We start from the raw sequence: 15,832 nt of genomic DNA, 5'->3' as shown, positions 1-15,832 counted from the left end.
GCCTATGCTCTCCTTTTTTGGAAGATGGAACAGCTTCACATTTGTTCTTTTCTCCTTGCATACTTTCGCATTCAAGCTTCAAAGACCAAAACTTCGAGGAGTTATTAGTGATAGATGACTCAAACGATGGCGGTCAAAAAAAGCTACTGCTTCAAATACCAAAACTTCTATAAGTTAGTTTCTTTCCCTTTCATGAATGTGAACCTAGACTTGCAGCACAGATAAATGCCAACCTACCATCCAATCATAATTTCTTTTGATACATGGTTTTCTCCTGTCACCCGTCTTTCTTTATTTATTATTATTATTATTTTTTTTTTCAGCTGTAGACCTTGTGTGCATCTGAGAAATGCAGATCATATACGCGTTAAATTGTGGCACAGACAAGTGTTCCTTACCTAACTTCTTTAAATCAAAAGTACACGAAGATTTAGTGCAATTTACACATGAAAGAGATGTGCTATTTCTATAGATGGAAAATAATTTTTATTATATGAAAAGAACATTATAATAATAGAGATCTCTTAACAAATCAGCCAAACAGGATTAAAAAACTCACATAAAATTTTGGGGCAAAAATCTTAAATCTCACAGTGAGTATTCTACAAAAACTGTGTGGTTATCTCTACCTTTGTAACCACAACTATAGAATGAATGACATTGAAGATACTTCACGACGACAAACAAAAGTTTCTGTGTTCTTTTCTTACATTTGTAAAACCTAAAATCAGGTAAGTTTGTATTTGTTTTTGTGTATTGCAAAGATATTCTGAAATCCCAGTCACGAGGACATTAATGATGAAAACTTTGATGACTCATTTTTTTTTTTGGTCCAAAGGGGCTTATTAAGTCGGGGATGGGGATATTAATATGCCTTAGCAAGAGTCGAACACATGACCTCTTTAGTAAGGGTGTTGGTTTCACCACTAGAACAGCTTTGCGTAGGCACTCATTTTTTATTTTTATAAAAACTAATTCATTAGTAATTGACTAATTGATTGATAATTGCCGATAACTCAAAATAGGGACGTTGGAAAAATCTACGGTTCACAGTATACTGTTGTTCATGATTCGGTATAATCACATTAATCTCCCTTTCATGAATGTGACCATTGATGTTGAACTGCACATAAATAATATAAATGTATCATTCATTTAATTAATATATGATCCTCTCACGATCACTTTGTGTTTGCCTTCTAGGGAATGAAGACTCTTTTCTATTTATTCAAGTTGAATCACCATGGATGTGTATTTGGCACAATTTTAACATTCAAGCACACATTGAGAAAGTAAGACCAAAGAGGTCTTAAGTTTAAAAGTCGGCCTTTCGCATCTTTCTCAATCCCTTGCAATCCCTTAAGCCTTTAAATCCCCATGCCTATGATTGATTTGATGATTTAAAGGGGGAAAAAAACGAATTGAATAGTAGCTAGCATAAATAATTTGACATGTGGTGCAGATGGTTTATCTTTTTACCCTATTCTTTCAAAGAAATGTCATGAAGGCTTTTAGTTGAAGTAGATTTGTTTGAAGAGTCAAAAAGCCCTATTTTTGTGTGTAGCAACATGTTCATGAGTCCAGATTCTCTTCACCCGAATGCTCTCTATGCTCAAAATTTTGTTTCACAGCCCACCTGACATATTTAGTGGGCCTAGAGAACCTATGTCAGATGAATTGTGAGACATAAAATTGGATGGAGGGTGGGAGATGAGTGGAGAAAATCCATATCCCATCTTTGTAAGCCTACTCACTTTGCTAGCCGCCTCACATCAAGATAGAGAACTCTTTAGCATTTGGACACTGGTAAACGCTGCAATGAAGTGAAGCTCATGAGGTATGTACACTAGTTTTGAACAAGTGCACTTGGTAGGGTATGGAGTAATAAAAGTCCTTACCATCCATAGATCATTGGTTTAAATATCCTACACACCTTTCCTTTCCCCTCATATAATAGAACAGAATGGTGATGGCTTTACTTCAAATTCTTAGCTTCAAATACTCAAATTTGGCAAATAAATCAGACCCAATGAACAACCAAGGATGGAATTTACTTTGGTTGGGCCAGCACAAGCCCATATAGTCTCAGCCCAATATAGGTTTGATTGGTGGGACTTACATATGATGGTCAATCAGAGGGTTTCACTAATGAGAAGGAACAAAGCAGCTTTGTGAAAAATTTAGGAAACAAGCTAAGGAATCCAACCTAATATTGTGATAAGTAAAATATGGTTACTCCCAGTTGTTCATGCCATATGCATGATCAAATTATTTTTGATATAGATCTGTCAGGGGAGTTGTACAATGTCATATAATTTTTACAAGATCATCTCTGCTGAAAGAGAAATTTGACATAGTTGTAGAAGTTACATTTCAGCTTTGGATAATCAACGAGCAATCTCTAATGATAGCATGAAAGGATCCCTGACCCCTGAGGACACTGGAATAGTAACATAAGTAGCTGAACTTGTTGATGGTCCACTTAAAAAACTTTCAGTTTCCTCAAGGTTATGTTGTATCCATGGATGCTCATAAGACATTCTTAGTGACTCAAGACATTCTTAGTGACTCAAGCTCCATTGCCACTGCTTTCATTGTTGGCCTATCTTCTCCTTTCATTTCAAGGCATCTCCCCACAAGTTCAGAAACTGCCGTTAGAGGCCCACCATCCCCCCAATAAAAAACAGGAAAAAAAAAAAAAAAAAAAAAATTTTTTTTTTTTTTCAATGTGCAACAAAATGCATGGCAAGGCTCCTATGATCCTCAGATCCTTCTGTTAGAATTGGCTTTTTCCCTATCAAAAGCTCAGCAAGGACAATGCCGAAGCTATAAACATCGCTCTTATCGGTTAGTTGGCCGGTTTGAAAATATTTAGGATCCAAGTAACCCATGGGCCCTTGAACTAATGCCACTGCTTGAGTTTGATCTAGAGAAGCCAACCTTGAAGCTCCAAAGTCAGATACATTAGCCATGTAATCATCATCTAGAAGTATATTGGAAGACTTGACATGAAGGATTGGTATTGAATGAGAAGAATGCAAATATGCAAGTGCTCCTGTTGTTTCAGTGGCTATTCTTAAATGATTCCTCCATGATATAGACACCAGCTGGTTTTCATTATGGATATGTTGGAAAAGGATTCCATTAGAGACGAATTCATAAACCAACAATGGTATCTCTGTTTCTAAACAACAACCGAAAAGCTTTACCACATTTCTATGGTTGATTTGAGAAAGGATATCAACCTCATTGATAAACTATATAATTTGCCCTTTATCTATTACCTTGGATTTCTTTATGCAACTACTTTGCCATTTGACAGGATTCCTCTATAAACTATACCATACCCTCCTTGGCCAATTATCCAACTCTAATTGAAGTTGTTGGTTGCCTTATTGAGTTCTCCTTTAGTAAAAATCTCAACATTATCTTTGACACCTCGACGTGTAGCAATTTGTTGTTGCAATAGCAAACCTCCATTTTGTTGGAAGAACTTTTCTCTACGCTTGATTACTCTTCTTCTCTAAATTTCCCAATATGCAAAATAAATGATGAAGAGTACAAAGATAAAGCTTGTACCAACACCTACATGAAAACAAATTGAATAAGATGAAAATTTTAAATTTTAAAAAATTTTAAAAAAAAATAATTAATTAATTAATTTGAAAGAGAGAGAAATGTTACATATGTGGGTAGCAGCCCCCCGCAAGGAAGAAAGTTTGGCTACGTAAACTCAACCTTTGCTCACTTTATGGAAAAACTATTTTGGTGAAATTGAAATTGCATTTAGATTTTTTATTCAACGGACTTGGTTATACCGAGAGATGTACCGTGTCAATTATGTACAACCCTTGTATTTCTAACCCGTGATCCGTATTGCAGGTCTGAGGACCCAAAGGTCCAATTAGAATAAGTTGTGGAGTATCCGGATTGAATTCCATGATCCATACCCAGAGCCCACGAATCTGAATTCCACCGAAGAAGAACTTGCCTTACCGGGAATCCGAAGAAGAACCCATAAAAACCCCGATGGACTGGAAAAGTGGATCACCAATCAGAGTCAAGATGTAATTGAAGATGTTCGAAATCAAGGTAAAATCACCCCCACATGCTGTGTAGGAGTTAGGTCTAGGATCAACCCCTTGAACAAAGCACCCAAGTACTAAAAAATACTAGGGAGTATGTTAAGCTTTTCTTCTTGGCCTTTAGTGCCATTGTTCTTTATCTTTGTTTTGCTTTTACTTTAGGCCTTGTTTGCTTCATTATGGCTTAGCCTTTGTTTCATTGTTTTCTCCTCCCCCCCCCCCCCCCCTCCTTTTGGTTAATGAATTTGTTATTTATTACAAAAATAAAATAAAATGATCTGTATAAAAGCATTTTGGATCTAGACTCATTTAGAAAGCTAGTCTCGAAGCTCAAAACTCACATACTTTGGCTATGTAATTGTAGTTACCTATCTAGTGGCATACTGAAATATTTGACATTTCTATGGAGGATGGGTATTGAATGAGCAGAGGGCAAATGTGCCAGTGCTCCAGCTGTTTCCACAGCAATTCTTAAGTGATTTTTAAACGGATGTGACAATTGATTCTCATTATGGAAATGTTTGAAGACGGTTCAAATAGAAACGAACTCGTATACCAACTTGATAAGTTGATTTCATGCATATTATTTTATATGATTAATTAACTATATTTCCATGAATTTACAATTATATTTAGGATTTGATCAAAGAAGGGAAAAGAGGAAGAGGAATCCAATTCATAAGAAAGATAGAAGAATCCCGTTTTTGAGTGTCTCTGTCCAGTTTTGATCAAGATCTTCATCGGATGGTCATATGGTGTCCGATCGAGCCGATTTTTGGAGGCGAGCTTCACGAGGTCTTGGTCTTCAAATCCAACGGTGGGATTATGCATTGGAGATCTCTAAGTTAGTCCGATTTATACATCAAAACACTCCTTGGTTAAGTCAGATAAGAACTCTGAGTTTGATTCAAACTCTAAGTTTAATTAATCTATAAAAGGATAGCAAAACCAATGAAGAGAGAGATGACGTTTTTGGGAGCTTTGGAAGAGCGTGGAGGTTGAACCAGAAGACGTTGGATGGCTTTGGAGATCTAAAGCTTGGGAATAAGTTTTTCTTGATCTTCTTTCAATGTTCTTGAACTCCTCTGTAATGTTTTTAGTTTCTAGTATGAACTAATTTAGTTTTTCTAGGAATCAGATGTAGCCTATCTTTGAATTCCCACTCTTGACTTCATCAATATAATTTTGAATATTGTTTCCTTTGATTGAGTTTTTACTTCTACTTTTCATGCTTTTGATTAATTGGCCACTAATCAACTGATTTGTTAATCATAATGAACTGAGAGGGGATTTATGTGTTTAGTTCATTGGAGTAAAAGCCATGAATTACATGTAGGATAGAGATATACTTACATGGTTTGTGTAGTTGTTACATGGGAATCCATAGAATTTAATGATTTCTCAGTTGTTGTAACCCACATAGAAATATAGTGGGTTAGCAATTGAGGGAATTTCTATTAGTACTCGAGAGATACTAGTAGATAGGGAAGGGAATCTTGACTATCAATCAGGAAAATATTTCTCAAATTATAAAGAGGGAGAAAAGGGTGTGAATGCTTAGTTATGGTAAAATATGACCCCTAGGTCTTTAGCAATTAATAATCTCAATTTAACTTTCAATTTGCAATATAGTCTAGAATAATTATCTTCCTTATTATTTGTTCAAATAAAATTGGTATAATTAATTTGGTACTTAATATATAGTCTTCGAGGGATCGATCTTTTATCATTATATTACTTGTTACGACAGCGTACACTTGCGTTGTACTTTTTCACAACAAGTTTTTGGCGCCGTTGCCGGGGACTATTAGATTAATATCAATATCAATTATTGCTAGTTTTAATTTGAATTCTTTTATTTTTCATTTTATTCTTTTCTATTATTTTATTTTATTTTATTTTTTAGTTGTGAATTGGAGTTCTGTCAGGTCCTACTGATTTTGCATGAGAAGGAGAGGAAACGATAATTTACTTCCTTTTGATCCTGAAATTGAATCAACTTGTCGAAGGAAGTCAAAAGCAAAGAAAGATAGAACAAATACATCTTCCACTTCTAGAGCAATGGATCTTGAAAATAATCCACCACCGCTTGAAGTTGAAGCACCAAGGCGCAAGACTTTGGGAGAGTATGTTGCGCCAACTGTGAGAGATAATAGGACAGCTATAAGGCGTCCACCTGTAGCAGCTAACAATTTTGAAATCAAGCCTGCTATCATTACAATGGTGCAAAATAATCAATTTTCTGGATTGCCTAGTGAAGACCTAAATCTTCACATTGATGGGTTCTTGGACATTTGCGACACATTTAAGAGCAATGGCGTTACTGATGATGCCATAAGATTGAGATTGTTCCCTTTCTCATTAAGGGACAACGCTAAGAGTTGGTTGCATTCTGTACAACCAAGATCCATCACTACTTGGGATCAAATGGCTCAAAAATTTTTGGTAAAATTCTTTCCACCATCTAAGACTGCTAGTTTATTAATGAGATATTTCTATTTTTTTGCAGTATGATTCAGAAACACTATTTGAGGCATGGGAAAGATTCAAGGACTTGCTAAGGAAATGTCCACACCATGGAATAGAGCAATGGAGGCAAGTTCAGATTTTTTATGATGGTCTATCTAATTCCACAAGAACATTAGTAGATGCTGCAGCAGGAGGATCAATCATGAACAAGGATCCAACAGAAATTTTTGATCTTTTGGATGTTATGGCCTCAAATGCATATCAAAGGCCAAGGGATAGAGTTGCCCCAAGAAGAGTTTTGCAGAGGAATGAAACTGATCCAGACAGCATGGATAACTTGAAGCATTAACAAAGCAAGTAGGGTTGTTAGCAACTCAAGGCACCAAACCAGGTGATATGCAACTATTGGAGGAAACACATTATAGCAATGAATGTCAAATGGCTAATCCTTTTGAGCAAAATCAGTTAGAGCAAGCAAAATATGTGGGGAACTTTAATCGACAGAGCAATCCATATTCCAACACATACAATCCAGGGTGGAGAAACCATCCAAATTTTGGATGGAAAAACAATCAAGATACTGAAAGACAACCTGAAAATCAACAAGCTCAATCATTTCAGAAGAAAGCTCCATGGGAAGATGCTCTTGAAAAAATGGCTACAGTTTCTTCACAATTTATGCAGAAGCAAGAGACCACCAATCAGAATCTTTTTGCATCCATTAAAAATTTGGAAGTACAAATGGGGCAAATGCCATGGGATGAATCAAAGGCAAAAAGGATCACGCCTAGTAATACGAGACAAATCCTAGAGAGTATGCAAATGCTATTGAGCTTCGAAGTGGAAAAGTATTAGAAGAACCTTTCAAGAAAGGAGTAACGAACCCTCTCGAGGCGGTTCATGATGAGCAAAAAGATGCCAGAGGAATACGTTAAGGAGGAGGAGAAGCCAAAATCCAAATTGTTTAGACAATCCACCACCTTATAATCCACCCATTCCATATCCGGAGCAGAAAGATAAGCAATTTTCTAAATTTCTTGATGTATTTAAAAAATTGCATATTAATATTCCTTTTGCAGATGCTTTGGAACAAATGCCGAGTTATGTGAAGTTTATGAAAGACATTCTTGCTAACAAGAGGAAACTTGAAGATTATGAGACTGTGGCATTGACAGAAGAATGCAGTGCTATTTTGCAGCTAAAGCTTCCACCTAAGCTAAAAGATCCAGGGAGTTTCACAATACCATGCACTATAGGAAATTTTCATTTTAATAAGGCTTTATGTGATATTGGTGCTAGTATTAATTTAATGCCTCTATCTATTTTCAGGAAACTAGACCTTGGAGAAGCTAAACCTACCACAGTATCACTTCAAATGGCAGATAGGTCGATTAAATATCCAAGGGGAATCATTGAAGACGTCTTGGTTAAAGTGGACAAGTTTATATTTCCAGCGGATTTCTTAGTATTGGATATAGAAGAAGATCAAGACATACCCATTATTCTTGGTAGGCCATTCTTGGCGACTGGGAGGACCTTGATTGATCTTCAAACAGGTGAACTTACTATGAGAGTACAAGATGAAAAGATCACATTCAATGTATTTAAGGCCATCAAGTTTCCAAATGAAGCAAATAACTGCTTTAGAATTGACTCTATTGAGAGGTGCACAAAAGAGGTATTTCAAATAAGCTATCCAGTTGAGGCTTGTTTGGTAGATGTGACAAATGCAGAAAATAAAGGAATTTTTGAATGGGAGATGCAGTTAGAAGCTTTATCACTTATATCTGTTGACAAATTTCCTATTGAGGACCATGGCTAGTAACTTAATCACATCTTTGGAAGTGGCTTCAACCCCTAAAAGTCACTCTTATCTTTGACCTAAAGTTGGGGGTAGTTCGGCTGCGAACTATGATGCAAGCACTGTTTGGGAGGCAACCCAAAGTTTTTCTTTACTACTTCTTTGATTTTTTAATTGTTAATTTTTTTTAGATTTGATGTTTTTTGTTTCTTTTTCCATAATTTGTTGTTTTAGGAGAATGAAAAGAAGAGGGCGGATTTGGACTACATCACTCTTAAAGCTATGAATCAAGGGAGTCTCCTTCACCTTACTTCACATCTTGTAACATTTTTTTCCCCATTGCATACAGTTAATATTTTGATTTTTTCGCTGCATTGAGGACAATGCTCATTTTAAAGTTGGGGGTGGATGCTAAGATTCCTTTCTATGGGATAAGACTCACTATGCTGAAATTTCTTTTCAAAAGCAGAATTTTTCAAATCATTTCAAAACTTTTTATCAATGGTTGAAACTTACTTGTCTAGTTAGTAGAGTAAAATAGAAGGAAGTTATGACATGTAAATCTCTAATCTTATTTAGTATTTCATGTTTTAGTTGTGTTCCTCTATAATTCTTTGAATATGATAACTTCGCTAAATATCAGATGAGTATGTGAATCACTTTAATCCTGATTATGCGACCCACCCTTTGAGCATTAAACCTTGCTATTGAGTTATTGCATTTAGGGATTTTCAAATGAGACTGTAATTTTCTTGTTCAGTCAACATATTAGAATCCACCATGGTTTCCTCTTGAGGCGAAATTCATGAGTGCCACTTGTTTAGGGATATGATAGAGGTCATTCTTCTTTCATTTAAATTTTTTAAAATATATATATTCTCTTCTAATCTGTTCCACTTCTACTATACAGTGTTTCACTTCGTGGAGATGTATATGGTTTATATGTTAGATCTCATTGGTGACTCTCCCAAGTCATGTGATCCCTTGAATAGACCGAAGGTGATATGGATTGTTAAAAGCATGGTGAGGGTTAAAAGCATTGTGAGTAGATCTTCTTTGTAGTTGCGGGTCTCCATAGTTAATGCCACTGAGTGAGCATTTTGGATTCTCACTTGGTTAACATTGCACAATTGGGGCTTAGGGACAAAGGCCACCGCAACGCTTAGATAGATAGTTATTTGAGAGCCATGTTACGGGTGTAGGATATGTCTTGGACTGCTTCTTGGGAGATGTGTTATCACCTTGAAAGAAAAAAAATGTATGAAATTGCTAATTTTTGGCAAAAGGAAGAAAAGAAAAGAAAAGAAAAGAAAATTGGTGCTTCAATGTTATCATCTCCATATATGTATTTCAGCTCTAGTCTACATTTCTTCCACCTTCAAAAGTCCTCTTGACCTGGATAAGTGATTGCTCTTCATTAGTGGAAAGAGGGATGATAGGCTGGACATATAAGAATTGACCTTGAAACTAGGGAGTTGTCGGTTGAATTTGGGATCTCAAACATGCATCCACTTGATTGGTTAAGGTATACACACACACACGGGTCAAACTTTTGATTTTTGTGATCTATCTACTCATCTTTTATTTAGCTTTAATATACATTCTTTGAATTATGGTTGAACTTGACTAAGATTGAATATTTAATCAAAACGAGAGTTTGTCTGATCCTGATATTTGCTCGAGGACTAGCAAATGTTAAAGTTGGGGGTAATTTGATAAGTTTATTTCATGCATATTATGTTATATGATTAATTTACTTTATTTCCATGTATTTACAATTGTTTTATATCAATTTACCCTAATATAATATGAAAATGAATATGTTGCACTCTTTCTTTTAATTTCTATAATTTTGGCGATTTTATACATTTCCTAACAAATTCTAATAAAGATTTATTACTTTTACGTGTAGGAAATTATCAATCAAATCTGGGTATTATTGCAAGAGTCCTACCTCAAGTCAAAAACATAGAGAGAATGAGTCCTTGCATGCTTCTATGTTTTATTTCCTATTTAGGATTTGATCAAAGAAGGGAAAAGAGGAAGAAGAATCCAATTCAAATAAGAAAGATAGAAGAATCCCGTTTTTGAGTGTCTCTGTCCAGTTTTGATCAAGATCTTCATCGGATGGTCATATGGTGTCCGATCGAGTCGATTTTTGGAGGAGAGCTTCACGACGTCTTGGTCTTCAAATCCAACGGTAGGATTATGCATTGGAGATCTCTAAGTTAGTCCGATTTATACATCAAAACACTCCTTGGTTAAGTCAGATAAGAACTCTGAGTTTGATTCAAACTCTAAGTTTAATTAATCTATAAAAGTATAGCAAAGCCAAGGAAGAGAGAGAGGACGTTTTTGGGAGCTTTGGAAGAGTGTGGAGGTTGAACCAAAAGACGTTGGATGGCTTTGGAGATTTGAAGCTTGGGAATAAGTTTTTCTTGATCTTCTTTCAATGTTCTTGAACTCCTCTGTAATGTTTTTAGTTTCTAGTATGAACTAATTTAGTTTTTCTAGGGATCAGATGTAGCCTATCTTTGAATTCCCACTCTTGACTTCATCAATATAATTTTGAATATTGTTTCCTTTGATTGAGTTTTTACTTCTATTTTTCATGCTTTTGATTAATTGGCCACTAATCAACTGATTTGTTAATCATAATGAACTGAGAGGGGATTTATGTGTTTAGTTCATTGAAGTAAAAGCCATGAATTACATGTAGGATAAAGATATACTTACATGGTTTGTGTAGTTGTTACATGTGAATCAATAGAATTTAATGATTTCTCAGTTGTTGTAACCCACACAGCAATATAGTGGGTTAGCAATTGAGGGAATTTCTATTAGTACTCGAGAGACTAGTAGATAGGGAAGGGAATCTCGACTATCAATCAGGAAAATATTTCTCAAATTATAAAGAGGGAGAAAAGGGTGTGAATGCTTAGTTATGGTGAAATCTGACCCCTAGGTCTTTAGCAATTAATAATCTCAATTTAACTTTCAATTTGCAATATAGTCTAGAATAATTATCTTCCTTATTATTTGTTCAAATAAAATTGGTATAATTAATTTGGTACTTAATATATAGTCTTGAGGGATCGATCTTTTATCATTATATTACTGTTCTCTCGAGTACTAATAGAAATCCTCAATTGCTAACTCACTATATTTCTATGTGGGTTACAACAAGTGAGAAATCATTAAACTCTATGGATTCCCATGTAACAACTACACAAACCATGTAAGTATATCTCTATCTTACATGTAATTCATGACTTTTACTCCAATGAACTAGACACATAAATCCCCTCTCAGATCATTATGATTAACAAATCAGTTGAGTAGTGGCCAATTAATCAAAAGCATGAAGAATAGAAGTAAAAACTCAATCAAAGGAAACAATATTAAAAATTATATTGATGAATTCAAGAGTGGGAATTCAAAGATAGGCTACATCTGATCCCTAGAAAAACTAAATTAGTTCATACTAGAAATTAAAAACATTACAGAGGAGTTCAAGAACATTGAAAGAAGATCAAGAAAAACTTATTCCCAAGCTTCAGATCTCCAAAGCCAACCAACGTCTCCTGGTTTGATCTCTCCGCTCCTCCAAAGCTCCCAAAAACGTCCTCCCCCTCTTCCTGGAGTTTGCTCTCCTTTTATAGATTAATTAAACTCAGAGTTTGAATCAAACTCAGAGTTCGTATCTGACTTAACCAATGAGTGTTTTGACGTATGAATCGGACTAACTAGAGATCTCAATGCATAATCCCACCGTTGGATTTGAAGACCAAGACGTCGTGAAGCTCTCCTCCAAAAATCGACTCGATCGGACACCATATGACCATCCGATGAAGATCTTGATCAAAACTGGACAGAGACACTCAAAAACGGGATTCTTCTATCTTTCTTATTTGAATTGGATTCTTCTTCCTCTTTTCCCTTCTTTGATCAAATCCTAAATAGGAAATAAACATGGCAGGGAACCAGTTGACGAGGTAGGACTGAATAATAGATTTGATTGATAATCACACGAAAAGTAATAAATATTGATAGAATTTTTAGGAAATATATAAAATCACCAAAATTATAGAAATAAAGGAAAGGGTGAACATATTCATTTTCATATTATATTAGGGTAAATTGATATAAAACAATTGTAAATACATGGAAATATAGTTAATTAATCATATAAAATAATATGCAGAAACAACATCAAATTATCCAACAACAGCTAGTGAGAAAATGAACGACAAATCTCATTTGATACATATCAATCTAGTCAAGTTCAACCATAAAATAAGCTAAATAAGAGATGAGTAGATAGATCACAAAATCAAAACTTGACCCGGTGTGTGTATACCTTAACCAATCAAGTGCATGCATGTTTGAGATCCAAAAAGAAACCCCAGTTTCAAGGTCAATCTATAAGTCCAACCTATCATACCTCCCCACTAATGAAGAGCAATCACATCCAAGGTCAAGAGGACTTTGTGAAGGTGGAAGAAATATAGATTAGAGATGAAATACATATATGGAGATGATAACATTGAAGCACCAATTTTATTTTCTTCCTGCCAAAAATTAGCAATATCATACTCTTCTTCTTCTTCTGTTTTTTTCAAGGTGATAACACATCTCCCAAGAAGCAATCCAGACATATCCTACACCGAACAGGCTCCAAAAACTATCTATCCAAGCGTGGGTGGCGTCCTAAGCTCCAAGGAATGTAACCCGGGAGAACAAAAGGCACGGGGCAAACACGGAGACAGACAAAGAAGATCACCACAATGCAACCCTCACCATGCTAACAATCCATATCACCTCGGTCTATTCAAGGGATCACACGACTTGGGAGAGTCACCAATGAGATCTAACATATAAACCTTATACATCTCCACGAAGTGAAACATGGTATAGTAGAAGTGGAACAGATTAGAAGAGAATATATATATTTTCAAAATTTTTAAATGAAAGAAGAATGGCCTCTATCATATCTCTAAACAAGTGGGACTCATGAATTTCACCTCAAGAGGAAATCTTGGTGGATTCTAATATGTTGACTAAACAAGAAATGAGCTTACTGAAAATCTCTAAATACAATAACTCAATAGCAAGGTTTAGTGCTCAAAGGGTGGGTGATAGTTAAGGTTAAAGTGATTCACATACTCATCTGATATTTAGCAAACTCATCATTTCAAAGAATTATAGATGAACACAACTAAAACATGAAATACTAAATAAGATCTAGAGATTTAATGTCATAACTTCCTTCTATTTTACTCTACTAACTAGACAAGTAAGTTTCAACCACTGATAAAAAGTTTTGAAATGATTTGAAAAATTATGGTTTTGAAAAAATTTCAGCATAGTGAGTCTTATCCTATAGAAAGGAATCTTAACATCCACCCCCAACTTTATAAAGGGCATTGTCCTCAATGCAATGGGAAAGAAAAGTAATCAGATGTAAAGTAAGGTGAAAAAGACTCCCTTGATTCATAGCTTTAAGAGTGATGTAGTCCAAATCAGCTCCCTTCTTTTCATTCTTCTAAAAAAAACAAATTATTGAGAAAAAAACAAAAAACATCAAACCTAAAAAAATTAACAATTAAAAAATCAAAGAAGTAGTAAAGAAAAACTTTGGGTTGCCTCCCAAAGGGGCATCATAGTTCGGCGAACTACCCCCAACTTTAGGTCAAAGAAAAGAGTGACACGGGGGTGAAGCCACTTCCAAAGTAGTGATTAAATTACTAGCCATGGTCCTTGGTAGGAAATTTGTCAACACATATAGGTGATAAAGCTTCTAAGCATCTCACATTCGAAAATCTTATTTGCATTTGTCACACCTACCAAACAAACTCAACTGGATCAACTTGATAGCTTATTTGAAATACCTCCTTTGTACACCTCTCAATAGAATCAATCGAAACGTTATCTCGATTCATTTGGAAACTTGATGGCCTTAAATACATTGAATGTGATCTTTTCATCTTGTACTCTCATAGTAAGTTCACGTTTGAAGATCAATCAAGGTCCTCCGATGCCAAGAATGGCCTACCAAGAATAATGGGTATGTCTTGATCTTCTTCTATATCCAATACTAAGAAATCGCTGGAAATATAAACTTATCCACTTTAACCAAGACGTCTTCAATGATTCCCCTTGGATATTTAATCGACCTATTCGCCATTTGAAGTGACACTGTGGTAGGTTTAGCTTCTCCAAGGCCTAGTTTCCTGAAAATAGATAGAGGCATTAAATTAATACTAGCACCAATATCACATAAAGCCTTATTAAAATGAATATTTCCTATAGTGCATGGTATTGTGAAACTCCCCTGGATCTTTTAGCTTAGGTGGAAGCTACGCAGAAAGAATAACGCATTCCTCGTCAATGCCAGAGTCTCATAATCTTCAAGTTTCCTCTTGTTAGCAAGAATGTCTCTCACAAACTTGACATAACTCGACATTTGTTCCAAAGCATTTACAAAAGGAATATTAATATGCAATTTTTTAAATACATCAAGAAATTTAGAAAATTGCATATCTAGTTTACGCTCGAACCGCCGAGGATATGGAATGGGTGGATTATAAGGTGGTGGATTGTCCGGAAACAATTTGGATTTTGGCTTCTCCTCCTCCTTAACGTATTCCTCGCATCTTTTGCTGATCATGAACCGCCTCGGAAGAGGGTTCGATTACTCTGACTTTCTTGAAAGGTTCTTCTAATACTTTTCCACTGAAGCTCAATAGCATTTGCATACTCTCTAGGATTTGTCTCAGTATTACTAGGCAGTGATCCTTTTTGCCTTTGATTTATCCCATGGGCAAGTTGCCCCATTTGTACTTCCAAATTTTTAATGGATGCAAAAAGATTCTGATTGGTGGTCTCTTGCTTCTGCATAAATTGTGAAGAAACTGTAGCCATTTTTTCAAGAGCATCTTTCCATGGAGCTTTCTTCTGAAATGATTGAGTTTGTTGATTTTCAGGTTGTCTTTCAGTATCTTGATTGTTTTTCCATCCAAAATTTGGATGGTTTCTCCACCCTGGATTGTATGTGTTGGAATATGGATTGCTCTATCGGTTAAAGTTCCCCACATATTTTGCTTGCTCTAACTGATTTTGCTCAAAAGGATTAGCCATTTGACATTCATTGCTATAATGTGTTCCGTCACAATAGTTGCATATCACAGCTGGAGGTTTGGTGCCTTGAGTTACTAACAACCCTACTTGCTTTGTTAATGCTTCAAGTTGGACGGCCATGGCTGTCCTGGGATCAGTTTCATTCCTCTGCAAAACTCTTCTTGGGGCAACTCTATCCCTTGGCCTATGATATGCATTTGAGGCCATAACATCCAAAAGATCAAAAATTTCTGTTGGATCTTTGTTCATGATTGATCCTCCTGCTGCGGCATCTACTAATGTTCTTGTGGAATTAGATAGAACATCATAAAAAATCTGAACTTGCCTCCATTGCTCT

General features: G+C 35.5%; 1 non-coding gene across 1 annotated transcript; it reads right to left on the bottom strand.

Annotated features, from left to right (window-relative positions):
• Positions 1-6,560: 6,560 nt before the first annotated feature.
• Positions 6,561-6,668, bottom strand: LOC149016378 (small nucleolar RNA R71). The gene has a single exon (XR_016173750.1). It is a non-coding gene; the product is annotated as a small nucleolar RNA R71 (small nucleolar RNA).
• Between the last annotated feature and the right edge of the window lie 9,164 nt (positions 6,669-15,832).

Source organism: Hakea prostrata, chromosome 5, assembly GCF_041222555.1.
Source record: "Hakea prostrata isolate BN-2017 chromosome 5, UWA_Hpros_2, whole genome shotgun sequence".
Lineage (NCBI taxonomy): Eukaryota > Viridiplantae > Streptophyta > Magnoliopsida > Proteales > Proteaceae > Hakea > Hakea prostrata.
This window is presented reverse-complemented; position numbering and strand designations above follow the sequence as displayed.